We start from the raw sequence: 24,547 nt of genomic DNA, 5'->3' as shown, positions 1-24,547 counted from the left end.
AGGACAGAGCAGACATAAGTGGCTACCATGGAATTCATGTCATGGTGGGTGAGATGGACAATATATGGGCGTATTCTATATCATATGTGCAGAAGGAAAAGCTGTTTAAAGGATGAAGAGTGAGGGTGGGGATTCTATTTTAGAAAGAAAGGACAGGAAAGTCTTTGTGGTAGGTGACATTGGAGCAGAACCTGAAGGAAGTGATTGAGCATGTAGATCTCTACTCGCCATGTTTAAAGTCTCACTCTGCCTGCTGGGCGGGGGTGGGTGTGTGTGTCGGGGGGAGGAGACTGCAATGAGATGCAAATGCAGAAGCAGTGAGACCAGTTAGAGGCTGCGGCGGTAGTCCAGAGCAGCGCCATTCAGTAGAACTTGCTGCCATGGTGGGCATGTCCTACACCTGCTGTTGTAATCACCCCTAGTCACGTGTGGCTACAGATCCCTAGAAACATGTCTCGTGCAACTGAGGAACTGAACTTTAAATTTTGTTTAATTCTAATCACTTTGGCTTTAAATAGCCACCTGGGATTGGCAGTGACCACATGGGACAGTGCAGGTCCAGATGGCAATGACTTGGGCCCAGTTGGCAGCGGTGAAGGAGGTAAGACATGGCCAGAGCTATTTCGAGAGTCGGGCTGACGGGTTTCTCGATGTATGGGTGACGAGCAGGATGGGTCATAAATGGTCCAGGCCTCAGGGTTGTGAAATCTGGGTTTGAATTCTGGCATTTTCATTAGTGGTTCTGTGGGCTGGTCAAATCCCAAAACCTCACAAAGTCTAATAAAAATAGGGGCAATCACTGTCCTGCTTTTTTGGGGTTCAGGCGGCCCCAGGAAGCAGCCAGAATGAGAGCCCCACCCACCCTTTATCGGTACTTGTTCTGTTTAGCGAGGAACATTGCTGCCTCCTGGTGTTCTCATGGTGACCTGTGTTGGCAAAGTTCTTTAGTGCATTTGGGAGAGTACCAGGATCAGTGGTAAGCCATGGCCTGATGGCCCAGCTCTGACCCTCCGCCTCCCACAAAATACCTCGGTGGACTCAAACTTCTATTCCACCCGAGAGAGAGACTTCATCGGGCACGTCAAAGGCCTTGCTGGTTCTTTCTGAAGTGGCTGCAGAGATTTTCCAAGGACAGTCTGTCAGCTGCTGTGCACCTGCTCGTCATATAGATAGGGGGCCCTGGGCCACAGCAAGGGCTCCTGGCCAATCCCCTGGTTGCGTGCCCCTGTGGGGTCCTGGTGTAGGGGGGAGCGTCCGATGAACACAAGCTTCCAAAGAAAACTCACAGTGAGGGCGCTGGCCCGGCCCACGGGGAACCTCTGCAGTTTGTGAGCGTGTCCCCAGCATGTCCCCCAGCCTCCTGGCACCTGACAGCCCCCAAGACAAAAGAACTATGTGAGAGCAAACAGTGGGGCTTGCCAGGGAAAGATGATACCTTCTCATTATAAAAAGGTGGTTTGGGAGAAAAATTCCAGCCACCACGGGGCAAGTGTCTGATAGCTGAGAGTGGATCCGCCTGGCCCTGCGGCGCCCTTGTCTGTGTGGTGGGAGTGGGCCAGCAGGAAAGCATTCCACCTCGAGCCTCAGGTCTCCAAGGATGCGGAAAGTATGTGGATCTGAGCGGTCATCTCCGGCCTCCGTGCCAACTGTTGTTTGAATAAAGGCGCCCTTGCACCCACCTCTCTCTCCTTGGACATTCTTTGGTGAACGTCCCATCTTTTTCTCAAGAACCAGTTGGCCCGGACCACCCACATATTTTCACAGCAATGCAGGATCTAATTGCAGGGCTCCTGCTTTTTACAAATGGCTCTTGTTTGGGGGTGTCTGCGTAGGGGATGGTGGCCAAGCGCGGTGCAGACCAGGGCAGCACGTGCCCACAGGGCTGTAGAAACCCTTGGCTATCTCATGTTCCCTGCATTGTTTCGCTCGACTCCCAGCAAGCTGGGGGCCTTGAACAGGGAATGATGAGGAGTGGAGGTGCCCACCTGGGGTCTGTGGAAGTGAGGAGCCTGGGGATGGGTTCACATGCCTGTCCTTGGTCGCCCGAAGCAAGCTGTCTGAGCCCTCATCTCTCTTTGGTGGAGAAACCAAAAGGGAGATGGGCAATGGGGTGTGAGGGCAATGGGGAGGGACCAGGCTGCAGCTCCAAAGGTTTCCAGTCCTGGCAGGCCCAAGAGGTTTCTCACTGGCCTGAGTCCAGGAAGGACTGCCTCTGGTCAGCCAGTCACTCATGCAAAGCTCTGCACCGAGCACCTCCAGGCCCCATCCTTAGGCAGCAGACAGTCAAGCAGGTGAGGGGAGGCATTGACAAATGGGTGAAAGAGACGTGTGCATACAGTCAATGAGCAAGCAGTGATGGGGGCATGCAGGCAGTGGTGGCACCACCAAACCCTGGAGGAGGCGGCACTGGGAAGAGGTTAGACTGAGCAGGAACCAGCCGGTGAGGCGGGAAGCAGACACGGAGCCGGCGTCTGCCTGGTTTTCAAAGGTGGCCCCGGAAGAGATCCCTTCATGCCCAGGAACTGCTTCTTAACCCTAACCCTAGCCCTGACCTTAACCCTGACCCTGACCCTGACCCTAACCCTGACCCTAACCCTAACCCTAACCCTAACCCTTCCCTAGGGGAAAGCTGAGAAATCATCGCTCTGACTTTCACATTCCAGAGGGTGAGCCGAGGGATTGCAGAAGGGACAAGACCTGCCCCCTGTCACCCGGAAGTGAAGGTGGTTTTGGGAAGAGGGTGCTTTCCACATACTGCCTCTTTCTGCTCCCCAGCTGAGCTGAAGCAGAAAGACACTACTGTCTCGCTGTGACCGGACGGGTGATCTATGATACAAAGAGAGAATTTCCCAAAGAGTCGTCCTAGCTCCGCTTTGATGTGTGCTGCTGCTTCCTGCCTGCCTGGCTCCGGGCTGGATGTCTCCACCACGGCCAGGTGAGGGCAGCCTGGACTAGGGACCGGCAGCTCGTTTTCCTTTGCCTGGCCTCACTGTCAAAGCCGTTGGAGGGGACCCACATCAGATGTGACTTTGCAGAAGAATTCTAGTGAACAAGATATGTTTCCAGTCTTCTGCGCGCTAAGACTCTTTCTCGCTCTGAGTGAACCACTGTGACCTCTTTACTGCGCTCCCACAGATGCCCTCCATCCGCTCCAGCCCCTGCTCCCCGTGTTGCCCCCGCTGCTCCAGCTGCGGAGAGGGGTGGGCAGCTCTGGCCGTGGAGACCTCCGGCCCTGCCAGCATGGGGCCCCCGTGGGTGTGGCGAGGTGGCCAGGCTGTGCGAGCTCACAGCCTTCTTTTCCAGCACATTGTCACGTGGGCAGGGACCTGGGCGGTTCAGTGCCGCCAGGAGAGGGAGGGCTCTCTGTGTTCATGGGCTCCCTAGCTCTGTGACCGGCAGCGAGCCACCGGCCCGCTCTGTGCCTGTTACCCATCTGGACCAGAAGTGGCAAACTCTTTTCTGTAAAGAGCCAGATGGTAAATCATGCTACTGTCACTTAATCTTGCTTTGCTTATTCTTTCTTTATATCCTTTAGAAAATTGGTAGAATATTAATCTTAGTTTACAGGTCACACACATACAGGCCTTGGGCCAGATTTGGCTGTGGGCCACAGTTTGCATCCCCCCGGAGTAGACAGCGGAGGTGAAACGGCGGCTGCCTCAGGGTCGCACGAAAGTGCCTGGAACAGTGCCTGGGACTGGCAGAGTATTAGCCCTCATGGTCACTTGCATTAGTCCTGTGTTTTACCGATGAGGAAACTGAGGCTTCTAAAGGGTAAGAGTTCCCACAAAGTGTCCTGGCTTTTGGTCAGTAGGGGCTCCGTCCAGGCTGGCCCTGCTACCCTGTCATCTGTGCTCTTGACCGACACACGGGTCGTGCAGAGGCCTCTGTGCTGTCATCAGGGGCTCGGCCTGCTCCCCTCCTCTCCTTTCTCCTCCTTTCTCCTTCTGGGAGGAGACCACTCCCCAGACTAGGGATTCCAGTGACTCCTGCAGGGTCCATCGGGGGAGATTTGCATCTCAGTGACTGCCAGGCGAGCGATGCTTAACACGGGAGGGCATCCATGGCTCCTTCCCCTTGGTGCTCAGGTGCCTGAGACCTAGTAGCTGCTAACGCATATTGGCCATTATTATGATTCCATTATGAGAATGATCACCTCACACACCATACACCCTTCATGTTGTGGCTGCACAGAAGGTCAGCACTCACAGCCTGTGCTTCACCAGGGAAATGAGGCCCAGAGCTACCAGGCCGCAGGAGGCAGCCAAAGATACAGGTTGGGGATCAGGGGCGTTCGTGAGGCTCCAGCCGTCCTGCCCCTGTGTTACCACAGAGGCCCCTCTGGGTGGCGGTGTCTGCCTGTCCCAGCGGTGGGCCCACGCCTGGGATGCTCCAGGGGTCGCCACTGTGCCAGGCAGGGTGGGGCCGTGGCTCAGAGCCGCATGGGGACTTCATCCCTGAATGCATCGGGAGCAGGTGAAATCTCATCTTCCACTTCATCACCCTCATCGCAGGCAGAATCAGCAAAGCGGGCAGCACTGGGGAGCACTTCTAATCCAGCTTCACTTTTCCTTAGAACCTGAGCTTTGGGTTCTGAGAACCTGAGAGAGGCTTCGTGGTTCTGGAGAGGGACTTTGGAAACCGAGTTCCCACTTCCAGGGTGGGGCCTGATTAGTGTGTGTCATTCCTCACCCTCCTCCCACTCATGACATTCTCACCCCCCCCCACCCTGACCTCTCTGGGCCAGCACCTGGGATGCGGAGTGGGGGCTTGCAAGGGTTCTGGTGGGCTCCGGCGGCCCAGGCGGGATGAGGCCCCCCAGGGCAGGCTTTGAGCACTGGAGAGTCTGTGCCTGGGAGGGCCTTAGCTTTGGGTACAGAGTCCTCTTTACTGTAACAGCTTCACCATGCGGCACAGGTAGCCTCGTGCATCCAGTTAAATGCCCTGTGACAAGTGCAAGGTGAGCGAGGCTTCGGGAACAAAAGGAACATTCAAATCAGTCGTCAGGGAGTCAGAGCGGAGGGGGAAGTGGCAGGGGAGGCACAGCGGTGGGGAAGAGTGCATCTCCAGGGGCCACACTGCCGGGCCAGGTCTTGAGCAGAGGATAGGCCCAGATCTTTTTATTTTATTTTTTATTATTTTTTTATTTTATTGATTTTTTTTTCTTTTTCTTTTTTTTCTTTTTTTTTTTTTTTTTTTTTTACAGAGAGGAAGGGAGAGGGATAGAGAGTTAGAAACATCGATGAGAGAGAAACATCGATCAGCCGCCTCCGGCACACCTCCTACTGGGGATGTGCCCGCAACCAAGGTACATGCCCTTGACCGGAATCGAACCTGGGACCCTTCAGTCCACAGGCCGACACTCTATCCACTGAGTCAAACCGGTTAGGGCTAGGCCCAGGTCTTGAGCAGAGGATAGGCCCAGATTTTGAGCAGAGGATACACAGCTCCCCAGGGAGACAGAAGCCCCAGCCGCATGGGGCAGTGGCCTTGAACATCGCCAAGAGCCAGGCATGGGAGGAAGAGGGTCTTCAGAACCTCAGCTGTGGGTCACCCACCTCCGCCCTGTGCCCAGAGGCCTCCTTCACCCTCAGCATACCTGCTGGTCAGGGGTGCCAGGTGTTCCTAAGGATCGCAACCGCATTGTGTCTCCACAGCCGCCCAACCTAGCAGCTGCTTGTGCTAGGGTCCCGGGGCCTCTGTGCCAAATGACCATAAACCAGGGACTTCAAACCACAGTTTATCCTCTCACGGTCCAGGATGTCAGCAGAGCCGAAGTCCCTCTGAGGGCTCCAGGGGAGGATCTTTCCTGCCTCCTCCAGCTCCTGGTGCCTGCTGGCATCCTTTGGCTTGTGGCCACATCCCTCCATCTCTGTCTCTGTCCCCACACGGCCTCCTTCTCTGTGTTTCTCTGTATCTCTCTGCCTCCAAGTCCCTCTCTTCTTACAAGGGCACCAGTCATTGTGTCGGGCCCACCCTAATGACCTCATCTTGACTTAGTCATAGCTGCAGAGACCCCATTTCCAAATAAGGCCACATTCACAGATACCAGGGGTAGGACTTTATTATTTAACCTAATTCAACCCATAGAAAGTGTGAATCTTGAAATAAGACGAATTTTTTAAGAAGTGTGTCATAAGCTCCATAGAGTGGCTATCAGTGACCAGAGCTTTGACTCTTCGATTCCTGGGAACCAAGCAAAGTGGAATTTTGAGCTCCTGCGAGCCGGGCGTGACCTCGTAGAGCCATCGCTGGGCTCTACCGCTTCCTCCAGGCCCTCCTCTCCCCTCGTCCAGAGGGAGGTGGGTGGAGGAGAAAAGATGCCTATTAAAATGGCTGGAAACCATGTTGGCCAAAACACAGGAGTACCTTTTCGAGAGGAAATCAGGCGTAAGGTGCGGACAGAGCGTGGGCAGCTGGGCGTTTTGGGGTGGTTACAGACGTCTCTGCTACTGTCCCCACGTGATTTAACTTGGCCTCTGAAGGCTGAAGGTCGTAGGTGGGGCGTCGTCGTATTTTTCCTTGAGAAGCCTGCAGCTTTTCACTATCACTCGGGAGACCTGGATCCAACCCGACATGGAAAACGGAGTCATTTGCTATGAAGTCAAGTCGGAGTTCCAACTTGGAAGCTGGCAGCCCAACTCCAAGCGTCTAGGAAGTTGGCGAGCAGCGTGCGGCCGGCGTCCAATAGCAACCTCGGCATGTGCCAGTTCTTTATTTATAATGTAAAAAGCAGCGAAGCACATTCAAAGGTGTCATTGAGGGAGCAGAGACCTACCGTATATCATCGGAATGTTACGGACTTGCTTTCGTGTGGCGTCCTCGCATGAAGCACGCAGCCTTCCCAGCACCCGGATTTCACCGCAGACGTTACTGGAAGCTCCTTGCCACAAGAATCCGAGGGAGCTGATAATTTTAAGAAAATAAATGGTGAATGAGGAAAATAATATCCAAATACATAACCTCAGACCGCATGGGGAGGCTTCCCAATAGAAAGTCAGCATCTAATGACCCCTGATGCTTTCCCTGCTTGCTCCCAGGCCTGCTCCTGGCCCCGGACGGAGGGAGAGCCCAGAGGTTTCCTGAAGGGTGTGCAGGAGCCCCGGACAGCGGGCTGGAAATTTGATTCCTGGCGGAGTTCCCCATTTCGGCTGTATTTTGAGAGGGCCGTGTTTTTTAGGATTCTAATCCTGTGTTCCAACACCCTTAAAAGCCGACCGTCAACCTTATAATCTTTTCCTTCACATCAATTGAACGGGCTGAGCTCCAACGTGGCAACCCTGAAGGTGGAACATAGATCCTGGAGTTTTGCTGGAATCCTCCATAAGACTTTGCACAAAGAAAACACCCAGCTGGCCCCACACGTAACCCAGGCAGGCCACGGAGCTCTGCGGCCGCCTCCGTCTCAGCGCCCGCCGTCGCCCTGACGAAGTGTCGGAGAGGCGCTGTCCTGTCAGACGCTTTTAATGAAGAGGAAACTGGGTTTTCCGAGCCCGGGGAAGGGGGGGGAGAAGAGTGATGTGTGTCAGGATGCATGCAGGCCAGAAAAGTGATGGATTTAACATGGATCTGGAAAGGAGGCCTGCAACCCAAGGAAAGTGGGAAGGGAGGCCAAGCCTCGGGAATGTTCCAAGAAGGAGAAGGAACAGGGGCTGGGGGCCTTGGAGGGTCCAAGACGGAGGGAGGGCCCAGCCACGTGACAAGGCCCCGGGTGGCCTCGGGGCAGGTTTGTGTGGTCAGGGCAGGGGGCACTGCCTCCCCCCCAGGGTTCCAGGAACTTGGAGGGCCCTGGGCAGCGGCCTTAGGAAAAGCTGACGGAGCCCGAAACACAGAACTGCAGTGCAGACAGAGTTTGTTTTTGCCCACAGCGTGCGGGGTCTGACGGATCTGTGACTTGCTCTGGTCTTTGCTGCATTTTCAACCCCAACCTCAGCCCTGGGAGGAGCAGAGCCAGCCCCACTCTGAATGGAGGCTTCCTGCTGCTGACCTGGCCCTGGGCTCGGGAGGGAGGGGTCGTGAACCTGGCCATCCTGGGCCTGGCTGAGCAGATGTGTGGCCCAGGTGAAGCGGGGAGGTGGGGGGAGGGTCAGGGAGCCTCCCCTGGAACTTTTCATTTATTTATTCTCACACCCACCCCCCAAATCCTTCAGGTGTGTTTCCTAAGAATAAGCATAGTCTCCTCCATGGCCTCCCCCTCCTTCTGAGACCTCCTCCTGTCTGAGACCTCCCTTTGCCTCCTGCTGTAAGGACATGAGTGGTTGCAATTAGGCCCCGCCTGGATAGTCCGGGAAAACGTCTCATCCCTGGTAACATAGGATGTGGAGCATCTTTTCACGTGCTCACTTGCCATCTGTATATCTTCTTTGGTGAGGTATTTGTTCAGGTCTTTCTTTGGCCCATTTTTAAATCAGGTTATCTGTTTTCTTATTAGTTTTAAAGATTCTTTGTATATTTTGAGTGACAATCCTTTTCCAGATTTGTCTTTGGCAAATATTTTTTCCAGGTTTAGCTTGTCTTCTCATTCTTTTGAGCAGAAGTTTTAAAATTTTAATGAAGTCCAACTTATCAACTATTTCTTTCATGGATTGTGCCTTTGGTGTTGCGTCAAAAAAAAACACACCATTACTAAACCCAAGTTTATCTAGGTTTTCTCCTATGTCATCTCCTATGAATTTTATAGCTTTGTATTTTACCTTTAGGTCTATGATCCATTTTGAGTTAATTTATATGAAAGGTATAGGTCTGTGTCCAGATTATTATTATTACTAGAGACCCAGTGTATGAAAATTCATGCACTGGAGGGGGAGGTCCCTCAGCCCGGCCTGCCCCCTCTCACAGTCCAGGAGCTCTCAGGGGTGGGAAGCGACCCAGTGATCAGGGGAAGGCGACGCCCCATCACACCTCTGCTTCTGCCACTGCCGGCAGCACAAGCCTCAGCCAGCCCTGGTTACCTGAGCCTCTGGCGGCCCTGGCCGGCTGGGCAGCCACCATCTGAGGCTTGCTTGTGCCTCAGGCTGGCCCTGGGCGGCTGGGGGGCTGAGGGGACTGGGGGACTCCAGAGGCAGGTGCATGGAGCGGCAGGGCCTGCCCCCAGGCCTTGCCACATGCCTGCCACCACAGCGGGGCTGAGGAGACTGGGCACCACCATCTTGTGGCTGTGTGCATTGCCATCTTTGAGGGTGTGGCAGTCAATTAGCATATTCCCTCCTTATTGGTTGTGGGGCACTTCCATCTTTGCGACAGCGTGAGGGTCAATTAGCATATTCCCTCTTTATTAGGCCCATCCACGGCCAGGTGTGGAATGCTTGCCTCGTCGCCGGGGCGACGACACAAGCCTTCCTTGCCCTGGCCTGGCCAGAGGCCCATCCGCAGCCGGGCACAGAACGCTTGCCTCGTCTCCACAGCGACAAAGCAAGCATTCTGCTAGGCCACTGGCGCTGCCCACTCTCAGTGGCCGCCCCCCAGGACTCGGGGAGTCCAGTGGGGCTGAGAGGACTGGGCACTGTCATCTTGTGGCTATGGGTGCTGCCATCCTTGTGATGGAGTGATGGTTAATTTGCATATTACCCTTTTCTTAGATAGGATTATTTTTTGCATGGGGCTGTCCAGTTGTTCCAACACCATTTGTTGAAAAGAATACATTTGATCCATTGTATTGCCTTTGCTCCTTTGTGAAGATCAGTTGACTATATTTGTGGGGGTGTAGTTCTGGGCTTTCTATCTTTTCCCATTGATATATTTGTCTGCTCTTTTGCCAACACCACATTGCCTTGTTTACTGTAACTGTAATGAGTTGTAAAGTCTGTAGTGTCAGTCTTAGACTTTGTTCATCCCCTTCAATAATGAGCTGGCTATTCTGGATCTTTTGTCTGTATATATAAACTGTAGAATTAGTTTGTTAATATCCACAGAATAACTTGCTGGGATTATAATTGGGGTTGCATTGAATCTATAGGTTAAGTTGCAAAAAACTAACATCTTGACAATATTAAGTCTTCCTATCCATGAACTTGAAATATCTCTTCACTCATCTAGTTCATTGATTTTGTTCATCAGTTTTGTAATTTTTCATATAGATCTTGTACCTATTTTGTTAGATTTATACTCAAGTATGTCATTTTGGGAGTGCTAATGTAAATGCTATTATGTTTTTAGTTTCAAATTGCATTGCTAGTATTTAGGTGATGAACTCTTGTGTACTAACCATGCATTTTGCAACCTAGTAAACACTTATTAGTTCCAGGAGATTTTTTTTTTTTTGTCATTTCTTCCAGATTTTCTACATAGACAATCACGTCACCTGCCAACAAATACAGATTTATTCCTTCCTTCTCATTATGAATATCTTTTGTTTCCTTTATTTATCTGAATGCTCTAACTAGAACTTCAGTATGATATAGAAAAGGAGTGATGAGAGAGAACATCTTGCCTTGTTCCTGATCTTAGTGGGAAAGCTTCAAGCTTCACATTATTAAGTATACTAGAGGCCTGGTGCACAAAATTCATGCACTGGTGGGTGTCCCTCAGCCCATCCTGCACCCTCTCCAATCTGGGACCCCTCAAGGGATGTTTGACCTCTGGTTTATGCCCGGCAGGGATCAGGTCTAAACCGGCAGTCAGACATCCCTCTCACAATCCGGGACTGCTGGCTCCCAACCGCTTGCCTGTTTGCCTGCCTGATTGCCCCTAACCGCATCTGCCTGCCAGCCTGATCACCCCCTAACCACTCCCCTGGCAGCCTGATCGACACCTAACTGCTCCCCTGCCAGCCAGATTGCCCCCAACTGCCCTCTCCTGTCAGCCTGATCGCCCCTAACTGCCCTCCCCTGCTGGCCTGATCACCCACAACTGCCCTTCCCTGCTGACCATCTTGTGGTGGCCATCTTGTGCGAGGGTGTGACAGTCAATTTGCATATTACCTCTTTATAATATAGGATGTTAGTTGTAAGCTTTTGTAAATAGCATTGATCAGATTGAAAAAGTTCCCCTCTAGTCCTAGTTTACTGGGAGTTTTTATCATGAATATGTGTTGGATTGTGTCAAATGTATTTTCTGCAGCTATTGATATGATCATGTATTTTTCTTTTTTGCCTATTGATGTGATGGATTACTTTAATGGATTTCCAATGTTGAACCAGCCTTCTGTATCTAGAATAAACCACACTTGACCATGGTGTATAATTCTTTTATACTTTGTTGGATTAAATTTGCTAATATTTTGTCGAGGATTTTTGATATTATGTTCATGGGAGATATTGGTAATGTCTTTGTCTGTGTCTGGAGAGAGTGATGCTGGCCTCACAAGGTGAAGCATTACTTCTGCTTCTGTCCCCTGGAAGAGCTTGTAGAGAACTGACATAATTTCATCCTTAAATGCTGGTAGAATTCCCCAGTGAACCAGTATGGACTCATGCTTGCTGATTTTGAGGGTTATCAATTATTGATTAAGTTTCTTTAATAGATATAGACATATTCAGATCATCCATTTTTTCTTGAGAGTTTTGGCACATTGTGTCTTTCAAGGATTGCTCCATTTCATCTAGGTTATAGTTGTTCATAGTATTCATTTTTTATGCTTTTAATTTCCATAGGACCTGTAGGGATTCAATTCTGATATTAGTTATTTTTTTGTTTTCCTTTTGTCTTAGTCACCCCAAGGCTTACTGATTATAATGATCTTTTCAAAGAGCCAACTTTGGGTTTGTTGGGTTTCTCTATTGATTTTCTTTTTTCAATTTCATTTATTTCTGCTGTAATTCTTATTATTTCTTGTCTTCTGCTTACTTTGTGTTTAATTTGCTCTCTCTCTCTCTCTCTCTCTCTCTCTCTCTCTCTCTCTCTTTAGTTTTCTAAGGTGGAGATGAATATTGTTGATTTAGATCTTTCTTTTCTAATATTATGCTATACACTTTCCTCTAAGCACTGCTTTTGTTGCATCCCACAAAGTTTGATAAGCTGTGTTTTCATTTTCATGTAGTTCAAAATATTTTTAAATTTCTCTTGAGATTTCTTCTTTGACCCGTGTGTTATTTAATCACATACTTGGAGATTTTCAAGTTATCTTTCTGTTATTGATTTTTCGTTTAATTCCATTGTGGTCTGTACTTTTAAAAAATTAAACATTTAAAACATGACTAATGTGCTGTACAATTTTGGATTCTGCAATGTTTCTCTGATGTGTGTTGATTTTTTGTGTCTGACTTAGCTGAACAGGTTCATGCATAGTTCAAGTGTCACAGGGATTTGGGCAGAGTTTAATGCACAATTTGGGTCTTTCTCTCTTTCTCTTTTCCTGAATTTCCTCATTTACTTTCCAGCTCTATGATTGCTAATGCTCTTCTTCGCTTTTTAAACCCAGTAAGATTGTGTGTCTTCTACTAGAATGTCAGCCATTTGTGTGGTGCCAACTGGGTCATGCCATTAGGCAAACACCATAAAAATGGAGGTTTACCCAGTGTCCTTCCCTTCACCCATGTGTAGACTCTTTTCATTCCACTTTCTGATTCTTTTAGATCCTCCCCAGTTCCTTCAGATGTCTAGTGCTTATAGTCATTATTTGTGGGAGAGTTAATCTTATGGGAATTAATTCTTCATTAGTGTAAATGGAATTTCAGTTGCCTTGCTTTGTGTATTACTTGGTGCTATTCTAATTTATTTATTTATTTATTTAGTCTTTTAAAGTTATTTGATATTTTTCTCAAAGGACTTGAGGATTTTTTCTTTATTTTTAACTAGAGGCCCGGTGCACAAAATTCATGCATGGGGGGGGGGGTGTCCCTCAACCCGGCCTGCACCCTCTCTAATCTGGGACCCCTTGGACATCCCTCTCACAATCTGGGACTGCTGGCTCCTAACCACTCACCTGCCTGCCGGCCTGGTCGCTCCCAACTGCCCTCCCCTGCCAGCCTGATCACCCCCAACTGTCCCCCCTGCCAGCCTGATCACCCCCAACTGTCCTCCCCTGCCGGCCTGATTGCCCCCAACTGCCCTCCTCTGCTGCGATCTGCCTCCTCCACGGGGACCCGCCTCCTCCATGCTGCGCAGAGCCATGTGACCCCAGGCCTCACCGAGCAGAGTGACCACGGGCCCCGCCTCCACTGTGCACGTGGTCATCTTGCGGTGGCCATCTTGCAGCGGCCATCTTGTGATGACATTGTGCGAGGGCGCCGCACAAGGGCATGACACCACCTAGGCTTTTATTATATAAGATGTCTAACAGTTAACTGAGATATGTCTGAGAGTTTTTATTCCAAGTGAATTTTCCCAGGTTCCTGCTGGGTCCAGGTATGTAGATTCAGATCTTCTATTTCTGAAAAGTTCTATTAAATTTTAGGTTTTCCTTTCGGTGACTCCAATTATTCATAGTTGGATCTCATTACCTATTTTCTATTTTAACCTCTTTCTCTCTGACACTTTGTGCTTTTTTACTTCATCTCATTTTCATTCCTTTGGTTGATTTTCTGTTCTCCATCAGTTGTATCATTCCATTTTCACTTAAATCTATATTTGTTTGCTGACCTTTTGATTTAGTCTTTATTTTTTTTTCTTTTTCTTCTATTTCTTTCTTAAGTTCAATCAATGTTTATTTCATTTCTTCCTGCAAGTTCTTTTTTCTTTGGTGTGCACCCATTTCTGTTCTTAGTTTTTTAATTTATATCTCAAGGTGAGTTTCATATATTCCAATGCTTGTTTGAGAATACCTAATGCAATTTGGAGTGTTTTTGGCTCTTTCCTTCTCTTTCATTTTGATTGGAGGGTGCAGTAATATTTAATCACTTAAATGTTTTAAGCACTAATAATCTGTTTTATTTTTACAATAACTTTTTTCTTTTGCTAACATTTTTCCAAAATCTCAACTCTTCTATCTCACAGAGAATGTGTGTGTGTGTATGTGTGCGCACACGCGTGCAAGCGTAAACACACACACACACACACACACACACACACACACACACACACTGTCTGACCTTATAATGGCTCTGAAAGTAGTGGAGCCAGGATGAGAATGGAAAATCTGGAAGCTTGGACTTCTAGATTATCTTTTCTTTTGACCCCCTTCAAAGGGGTCAAATTCTTCATTTTGTGGAGTAAGACCTTACATATTTGCATTTTATGAACAGGGTTGGCAAGTTGGGGTGGTGTACAAGATTCTGCATCCAAGAGTACTCTCCTTTGTCAGGATAGCAAAGAGCCTTTGGGGTGCGCATGGAGAAGGGGTGTGTGTCCCTCCACATCTTCGTGTCTTGTGTGATCCTACGTTTCCCTCTTGCCGTCGTTCCCTCGCCATGCCCTCTCCACAGGGCACAGTCCCTTCCCCCACAGATTTGCTTTTCTGAGGCAGCGCCTCAAATCTCATGTGCACATCTAAGCCTTTCCTGTAGTCAGCCAGTGCCTGATTTATCAGGACTCTGGAGTTTTCCCATTTATGATGGATTTTCTCTTTCTGGGAGTGCTCTTAGCTCAGGTCCCGCCTCTGTTTTCCATGCAGCCTTTCCAGACTCTGTGCCCACCCAGCTTTCTGCAGCAGGCGCTGGAGAAATCGCTCTGTTTGAAATTAGTGTTTATTTTTCTATCTGAAGGTAATTTTACATGTTTAGTATTCTTTGTCATGTAGATATGCTGAAGGCATGGAGTCTGTGTGGCTTTGCCCGTCAAGCTGCATGCTGTTTAGAGGATGTTTGGAAAGATTCAGATGTAGGTGGCCACTATTATCTTGGCTGCCAAGAAGTCCCAACCCCTAGGCCCACATTTTTTAAATAGGGAACTGTTCAGGCCTTGAAATGAGTAACCTTGGGGAAGTACTGAGGTTACTTTTGAATGAAAAGAGCAATGAATTTGGGCACAGGAATTAAATACAAGGGAACGTGTGTCCACTCAAAACTAGCCTGCTCCATAAAGAGGCTGTGTTCCTTCAGAAAGGATTCATTGATCACCTCTTGACAAGAGCATGCCCGGGTTTTCTCCGTGAGTGCCCATCTGCAGTTGGCTCGCAGCAAGGATTTCTGATAGAGAGGATGCTCCCGGGGAAGGCTGGGTTAGCTTTTTGCTTAACCTTTTTAGAAGTTAAGAGTTTGTAAGTGACGGGGCCAGCATCACTCTTGTGTCCTGATGGAGGTGTGTCAGTATCCCCCACTATGTAGGTTTCTCTACTTGTCCTTCTGGTTCTGTTGACTTTAATTGAGCAAATACAAACTTCCTGCTTTCTAACTAAAGTATGTCTATTATAATAAGCAAATAGATGGATTTTAGTGTTTATATTTTTACCTAGTCTCTAATAATCTTAGTCATTAGATTGCAGTAGACTATTTACATTTAATGAATTACTCCTCAACTATTTGGATTTATTTCTATTTGATTCATCTCTTTTATGTGCTCCCTTTTTCATGACTTGCCTCTTTTTTTTTGACCACTACGTTTTTAAAATTCCATTATTTCCCTCTATTAACTTTTACAAGTCAGGGAATAAAACAGGCACATTTATTTATTACAATCTAATACAAATTATTACCTTTGTAACTCCCTTATAATATAAACTTAGAATAACAACTCTTTTTAAACTCTACTGCCTTTTGTATTTTTGTGGCCATGCATTTTTAATTATACACATACTTTAAACCCCAAAATTTATTTTATCATTGCTTTGTGCAGCCAATATTCAGGAAATACTTACTTGTATGTATTCATATATTTGCTCTTTCTGGTGCTTTCTATTTCTTCCTTCAATTTCATGTCTTTCTCTGGAGTCATTTTTCTTTTGTCTGAAAAACTCTCTTTGTTATTTTTTCTGTAGCAGGTTTTCTGGCAACAAAGTCTCAGCTTTTCCTTGCCTGAACATGTCTTTATCTCACCTTCATTTTTGAAGGGTAATTTTAAGTAGGCACCAAATTCTAAGGTGGTGCATACTGCCTTTCAGCACTTCAAATACATTATTTCATTGCCTCTGCACTTCCATCCTCTCTGTTGAAAAGTTAGCTGTCCATCTCACTACTGCTCCTTTGAAGGTAGAGCCTTTTCTCAGGCTTCTTCTAAGATTTTGTCTCTGGTTTTAAGAAGTCTTAATATGATGTGCCGAGGTGCATCTTTCTTGGTCTTTATCATGCTTTGGATTTTACGTGTTTGGGAGGGCTGGTTTCTTTTATTATCTTTCAAATATTCCTTCTTGTTGTTCTTTATCTCTTCTCTTAAGACTCCAATTACTGCATGTTAACCTTTAACATGACCCATTTCTCTCCAAGATTTTTTTCTATGTTTTTCCTTAGTTCTTTCCTCTTGCTTCAATTTGGTTATGTTCTATTAACCTGTCTTCTAGTTTACCAACTCTGTCTTCTGCTTTATCTATTATATGTTCTTCCTCTTCAGATATTATATTTTTTCTTTAGTTTTAGAATGCCCTCTGGTGAATTTCTCCATCTTGCCCTCTATTTTCTTGAACTTATTCAGCATGGTTATATTTAAAGTGCTTTCTTTCTAAATCTGACACCTGGCTTATTTCTGGGTCTGTTTCTAATATCTGTGTTTCTTCTTGGTTTTTGGTCTTGTGGTCCTGTATTTTGTCATACAAGTAATTTTTCATCTAATGCTAAACATTTCGAATAAAGTGCATTGTAGAGGCTCCTGTTGGTGCTACTTTCCTTGGTTCTACCCTCCCCCCTGCTAGGATGATGTTATTCCCACCAGGCACTCTGCTGAGTCCAGCCAGCTGTAGCTCTGGCACGCTCAGTCGCCCTCTGGCTGCCCACAGGTCCTTCAGGGTTTTCAGTTGGTAGCCTGATGTGTTCTTTTGACCCCTCCCTTTGGTGGGTCCTGAATTCTAAACTTTTCTGTGACTACTTCTCCAGGGCCTCTTATATATCCCATTTCCATATAACCCAGAACTCACCATGTGACCCCAGGGGAACAATTGACAATATCATTGAAACCCTCCAAGTTCCACTGATTCTCCGTCCCCCAGCAGTGGCCCCTGGGCATAAGGCCATGGGGATTCTCAGCCTCCTGCCAGTGCCAACAATTGGCAGATGCCCCAGAAGAAAAGAAGCAGCAGGGGGTAGCACACCTCCCTGGTCCTTCCCTCTTCAAAGTCCTCCTCCTGTTCACATCACCTCAGCACCTCCTGGTGTCTTCCCACAGACAGTTGTGTCCTATAGAGTTTTTTACTTGTTCTCAGAAAGAGGATGGCCCGTGCTGTCTCCCATTCCCACCTGGAACCTAATGTTGGGATCCAGAAGCCAGCAGCTCTGTGGTTCCCTCTGATAGTGCATCCTCCAGCGAGACCTGGAGGGTGCCTGCTATGTGGGCCAGTGACACTCCACCACATGCAAAACCTGGAACATTGCTTGTAAATGGAAAAACCAATGAGGTTTCAGTGTGCGGAGATGCTTTGGGATTCATACTGGGAAGGGAGAGTAGTGAATCTTACACTTCCCACTGTCAGAGAACAATGCTGGCTGCTTTCCTGCCCACGGGAGTGTGGTGGACAGGCCAGGGTTGGCTCTGCCACAGGGTGCCGTCTCTTCCTGGCCTTGGTTTCCTCATCCCAAATCTATAAAACCAGCTTCCCACAGTTGTGAGAGTTCAAGTGGGGTGACGTAAGAGGAAATGCTTTGTCACTTGTAAAACGCTCTCTGTGGGCTGTTATCACTCTCTGTCTCCTCTCCAGGCCAGCAAAGGCCTCACTGGTCACGTGGATATTTTTCTCTGAGGGGAGTGTAGGGCCAGAGTACAGGGTTTTGCAGAATTGCCGAATGTGGCAGTGTCCAGAGGGAAGGAAACCCTTCTGCATGCCCCCTCCAGACTATGGCCCAGGAGGGATCTTGCCCGGAGCCCTGCCCCAGGTGAGAGCCACTGTCCATCCAGCCTGCTGTGTGCCCAACATGTGCCACCTGAGGTCAGCTAGAGCCTGGGTATTCATTTCCTGTGGCTGACCATAACTGGGGCCGGGGGTGCTTAAAACACCAGAAATTTATTTCCTCACCGTTCTGGAGGCCAGGAGTCTGAGATCAAGGTGTTGGCAGGTTTGGTTCCTCCTGGGTTTCTACGGGCGAATCCGTTCCTCACCTCTCTCCCAGCTTCTGTGGCTCCAGGCATTTTTCCGCTTATAGATGCCCCTCCCATCTCTGCTTCTATTGTCCCAGGCCTCCTCTGTGTGTCCTTTCTCTTCTCTTATAAGCACACTAGAGGCCCTCGGCCTGGCCTGCACCCTCTTGCAATCCGGGACTCCTCAGGGGATATCGGAGAGCTGATTTCAGCCCAATCCCCGCAGGCCAGGCCGAGGGACCCCACCGGTGTACAAATCTGTGCACCGGGCCTCTAGTGTACATGTAAGATCTTTGGTTAATCTCTTCCCACCCTCCCCCATCTCCCTTTCCCTCTGAGATTCATCAGTCTGTTCCATGTTTCCATGCCTGTGCATTGAACGTCTGCCCCCTGGTGGTCATTGTGCATCATAGCTACCACAGCCGGTTGGCTGGTTGGCTGGTCACTTAGGCTTTTATATATATAGATTGAATTTAGAGCCCACCCACATCCAGGATGATCCCATCTCAATATCCTTTACTTAATTACACCTGCAAAGACCCTTTTTCCAAAGAAGGTCACATTCACAGATTCTGGGGCCTGGGCATATCTTTTCACCTTCGATACATTACATCATGCTTTTAAACTCTCAACTGTCACCCCCCACACTCCCCTCCCAGGAATGCAGGCTGCGTGAGTGCAAATCTCACCTGTCTTCTGTGACACAATCTGGAGCTCCACACAGCCCATGTGTGGGGCCCAGTGAATGTTTGTTGAATGACGGACGGAATGACTGAATGACGGCTGGGCAATGGTTCGCATTTCCCTATTTCCCTGATCATTGATAATGTGGATCATTATCTTTCAAATGGCAAGAGTGGTGCTTATGTTTCTATGCTTGAAACAAATAAAATAACTAAAGAAGCCACTACTTCCCTACACAGGTGTCAGAAGGGAGCTGAGTTCCTTCCTGAGAACAAGAGACCCTGAGGAGAGGGTTGGAGGGACAAAGCTCCCTCCACACACAAGCCACTGGGTGAGTGATGGCCCTGGGATGCCAGCCTGGGCACCGGGCTGGGCCGCCCTCCCGACGACTCCGGCTGTCCTTTCCTGATCCCGAAAGCGCAGGGTCCGCGCAGTATTAGGACGCCACGTGGACGGGATTAGGACACGAGGACCGAGAGACGCCACAGGGGTGAGTGGTCTCTTCCCATTTTAATGTGACCACCAGCACCAATGCCATGTGCATTGAGTCTCAAGTATGTGACACTGACTCATTGAAGGAATCCCCCCTTCTGTCCGATTCGTGTCACCAACCAACACCAGAGCACGCACCACGAGGACTCTGGCGTGTCTGCAGGCCCTCCAGGGCCTGGAGCAGGCACTGCTCCCATGAGTCACACAGCCTGGCCTTGTCCCAGGAGAAAACAGCAGCTCTGTTTTAGTGAGGAGGAGGTAGGCTCAGAGAGGTTGAGGGGCTGGACAAGGCCACACAGCAAAAGGGACTGAGCTGGGACCTGGAGCCCGGGCTCTGCAGTGCGGTCCCTCGCGATGCCCCAGCAGGACTGTGCAGGTGGTGACCTCTGGGTTCATCCTGCTCCTCCTGTTTTGTGCCTTCCCCTTTCCTCCCATCCCTCACCAAGGTGCTGGTGCCCCCGGCTGGGGGTGTAATGGGGCGATGAGGTCAGCTGTGTCCTGGCAGGTGTCTCACCTGGCTGGGCCTCAGTTCTCACAAGTGGGCGGTACATCCTCTAGAGAGTGCCTCCCCAGGGCAGGGTCAGCGCCCCAGGGCATCCTCATTCATTCATTCATTCATTCACTCAGCAGTGACTTTGGGGCTGACCTTGGAGGCTGGGGGCTGGGCTGCTGCCCTCCAGAGCTCAGAGACTTGGGAGGGGGCAGTGTTTACACAAAAACAGGCTACAGAGCAAAGGAGGATGTGCGGCATTTTCAGCAGGCGCCAAGTGACGGGCTGGGGAGGGCGTTCCAGGCAAAGGTCCCAGTGCAGCCAGCCCACCCCAGAGCAGCTCCGTGGAATGACCCATCCGTTGACGACGCACAGTCCGCGGGCCGTTCCCAACATGTATCTGGTCATAGCACCAGAACTGGTTCTGCGGCTGTGCCATAGAGCGGAAAAAAAGAGGGCATTTTAGGAAAAATGTGCAGTGTTATATGGAAAAATCATAATGATGGGATGTTGGGGGAGGAGGGCGGAGAAAAGCATCTGTGTGAGTGTGAGTGTGTGAGCAGGGGTGAGTGTGTGAGTGTGTGAGCAGGGACGAGTGTGTGAGGATGTGAGTGTGTGGGGGTGAGTGTGTGAGTGTGAGTGTGTGAGCAGGGACGAGTGTGTGAGGATGTGAGTGTGTGGGGGTGAGTGTGTGAGTGTGAGTGTGTGAGCAGGGACGAGTGTGTGAGGATGTGAGTGTGTGGGGGTGAGTGTGTGAGTGTGAGTGTGTGAGCAGGGGTGAGCGTGGATGAACCTGGTGTCTGTGTGTGTGAGGACTGACTGAGAAAGTGTGCATGTGGCTCTGTGTGCATGTGTGTGACTGTGCACAGGTGTGTATGTGCCTCATGGACTTTGACTCCTTTTCCAAGACGCCTCCTGCTTTGGCCCTGGTCACTCTGGGAGGGAAAGCCACATGGCTGTCCCTGGCTGGCTGCTGTGCCCACGCCCATGCCCCCTGCTCCTCCCACGGCACAGGAGCCGGGCTCTCAGCACTCCACCCCCACTCCCTGGCCTCTGCCCGAGTGCCCGCTGGCTTCCTCAGGCCCCTTTCCCAGACTTGGAGTTCCTTTCAATATTTTTAAATTCACCTTTGATGGCACCCTGGTGAGTCTTTTCTGGCCGAACTCCCAGCCGTTACTCGATTCAGATTTCCCCAAAGTTAAACTCAAGACCCGTTCTTTACCCTCATCCTAAAATCTCCTGCAGTGTACCGCACTTCGGGGGGCATTTAGCTAAAGGGGCCTCTCCCTGATGGAAAGAAGGGAATCGGTGGGCACGGATGGGTCAGGGCCGGGCTGGGAGCAGGGACTTTTGCCTTTTGTGGGGAAGTAAGTGCAAACAGAGGGAGGAGGAGCAGCTGGGTTCTCCCTGAAAAGTCTGCTGGGCCTGCTGCTGGGCCTGCTGCTGGGCCTGGTGCTGAGCCTGCTGCTGGCCTCGCCTGGAGACTCTCTCTCTAGCACGGGCGATGGGGTGGCTGGGGCTGCGGCATGCTGCTGTGACAGTCCTTCCGGGCTTGTACCACGGTCACCCATGAAGCCACACCCAGGGATTTCATGTGTGGGGTGTGTATGTGTGTGTGTGTGTGTGTGTGTGTGTGTGTGTGTGTGTGTGTGTGTGTGTGTGGTGAGGTTCTAAACATATTCCACCTCCTCAAAGTCCTGACTCTTTGTGGACAGTTATTGAGGGTTGAACTATGTCCCCAAAGGACATGCTCAGTACTCACACCCTGTACCTATGAATGTGACGTGGCTGGGGATAGGGTCTTTACAGGCCCTGTCGACCAGGTTAAAGTGAGGTCATGGGGTGCGGCCCTTATAAGACAAGGAAAAGGCACACAGGGGGAGAGGCTGTGTGACAAGGAGGCAGAGGTGGGTGATGCATCTACCAGCCAGTCGCACAAGGATCACCGGGGGCCCCAGAAGCTGGGAGACACGAGGAATGGTTCTTCCCCCAGAATCTCCGGAAGGAACCAGCCCTGCCCACGCAGACATCTCAGACTTCCTGTGCCCAGATCTGTGGGAGACCAGGTTTCTGTTGTTTCGGCCGCCCAGTCTGTGGTGCTTTGTTACGGCAGCACCGGGCACGCGTGTGGCGGTGTGTTCAGGCCCGGAGTGCCCACCCGGTGCCCGCCGTGGGAACGCTCACAAAGCACGTGAAACAATGGCCCTCGCTCCGCCCCGCGCCTGCTTCTGTTTACTTCTCTTTCTTTGCCCTTTGGTCACTTTGCATTCTTACTTCCCATCCCTGCTCACTTCACCTTAAGAGTTCAGAAGTGTGGATTTCAAAGCAAAGGACATTTGGAAAATAATTACACTGCAGGGTTGCAAGTTGAAATTCCAGACCTCCACAGAAAGCTTGGAAAAGGAATTCTCCCACCCCAGAAATGCCTTCTCCTTCCTCCTCTCTGGAGCCCCCACACTTGACAATTACGCCCAGATGAGGTGTTTCTGAAACCCGCTTGCTGACCTGGAGTATTCATATAGGCAGGAGCCAGGCTTGTCTTACTCACCCCCAGGGCCCGGGACCATGCCTGACCCTGGGGTTGTGTGCCCATCTGTGGAGGGAGGGAGAGAGAAAGAGAGGAAGGGAGATGGAAACCCATGCCTCAGAGCCATGCCTGACCTCTGGGCTCCCCTACTCCTCTGCTATCTTCCATGTACCTGGCCCAAGGGGCCGACACCTGGTATCTATCACATTCTAGTTCCCACCCCGTCATCTCTAAGGGACCATCACCCCACAATCACCAGACACCAGTAGAGACTGAGAGTGAGTTCGTGTCCTGGGGCAGCCCTCACAAAGGCCCACAAACCTCTCTTGAGACGTGCGTGCGTGCGGGGTGGCTGGGTGGTCACTGGAGGCAGTGATCTGAAATCAAGGTGTCCGCAGGGCTGGCTCCTCCCAGGGCTCCGGGGAGGGTCCTTCCTGCCTCTCCAGCTCAGGTGGCCCCGGTGGTCCTGGGCGGGTGGCCACGTTGCTCTGTAACCTGGCACATGTGAGCCTCCTGGGACCTCGGGCTTCATCTTCCTGTGGCAATGGGATCGCAGCGCCTGCTCGCAGGAGCCCGGCAGCTGGGGGCTCAGTGACCGTGTGATGCTTGCTCTGCCATGAGGTAGCTCAAGCAGAGAAGGGCTCTCTGGGAAAAGACATTTTTGTAGCAGATTTTGGAAGCTGACCCTGAACTTTCTAAACCTCCCACTTCTGTTTTTGGTAACGCATTCACATTAAGAAATTGGGAAAACGACTTGTGTGCATGCATATGAGCCTATCCAACGGTTAAGTTCAACAGGGTGTTGGGACATGCGTGGGGAGGGGGGGGATGGGAATGGGGGGATGAGGACAAATATGTGACACCTTAATCAATAAAGAAATTAAAAAAAAAAAAAAGAAATTGGGAAAACACAGAAAAGTCGACGCAAGAGCAAGAACGAAAAACCACCCAGAGACAACTATTATTCATGTCTTATTGTTTTTACTTTCAGACTTTTAATTTTTTATTTTTTATTGTGAATTATTTTAATAGTTGGGATTGATCTGGAAAATAATTTTCACACCGCCCTTGATGTGCTGGGAGCAGGGGCTGGAGCTGTACCTGAGGACAGACCAGCACGTGGGTGGGGTGGGAGCGCTGTCCCCACGCTGGCCGTGCGGGCGAGGTGAGAGCTGAACCATCCGCCGAGCCTGCGCAACAGACAGCGTTGAGCCAGCCATTTCTCCAAGGATCTCAGTCTTTTCTGAGACTTCACACATAAACGGGTTTATGTTCCAGCTCACTAAAACGAGTCAACCTACAGGAAAATAACAAGCCAAACCAGGATAAAGAGATGAAATCAATGTAAATATTTTCACCAATTTTCCAATATTTTTCCTCAAGAAGAAATACCTGAGAGGCTTTGCAAAGGCCTTGACTGAGCAGTGTTTGCACTGAGTTCCCAGCTCACCTGAGACCACTGTCCTGTTAGACGCAGGAACAAATCACTTCTGAAGTAAGAGATGCGCTGCTGGGAGCTGCCTGCGTCCGCGACATGACAGACGTGATCCGAGGAAAAGGAAGCAAGTAGCTTGCTTTCCATCCTGCGATGAGCCGTGAGGTGGGGTGAGGCCAGGTGTCCCGCAGGATTAGACATGGAGGGTGTCCACGTGGACATCACTCAACAGACAAGTCAGCTGGCAGATGCCCGCCGGGCACGTGCTTGTGGGTGTCAGGGGTGGCGCCCGCTCACTGCAGGCCTGACAACCTCACCTGCTTTTGAATGAGCGGAGTTCTCCCTGCTCCAGCTGCAGGCTGCAGTGAGGACAGGCCGAAGGGCGGGGGCAGGGGCAGGCGGGAGCCCTCCTGAGTCCAGGGTGGGGCTCCTTGTGATGCAGAGTTGTGCCTGAGAGAACATGAGCGTGTGTGCTGTGAATGAGCGTGTGAATGTGTGTGAGCATGTGTGTGAACACCTGTGAGCATGTGTGGTCGATGTGCACATATATGCTGTGAGTGAGCATGTGTGTGGTATATGAGCATTGTGGTGTGTGTGCACATGTGTGGTATGTGCACATGTGTGGTGTATGTGCTATTGTGCAGTGTCTGAGCATGTGTGCACATGTGTGGTGTATGCACATGTGTGGTGTGCATGCATGTGTGGTGTGTGAACATGTATGGCGTGTATGCATGTGGGTGTGCACATATGTGGTATGTGTGCACATGTGTGGTGTGTGTGATGCAGCTGCAGTCTCCCCCGCCTCCCCACACACTGCTTCCTCCAGCAATGGCGTCTGCATGCTTCTTCTTGCAGCTCTTTGTGCCCAAAGTGTCCAGTGACCACC

The sequence above is a fragment of the Eptesicus fuscus genome, chromosome 21 (genome assembly GCF_027574615.1).
Source record: "Eptesicus fuscus isolate TK198812 chromosome 21, DD_ASM_mEF_20220401, whole genome shotgun sequence".
Lineage (NCBI taxonomy): Eukaryota > Metazoa > Chordata > Mammalia > Chiroptera > Vespertilionidae > Eptesicus > Eptesicus fuscus.
The sequence above is the reverse complement of the archived record's forward strand: the minus strand, read 5'-3'. Positions refer to the sequence as shown.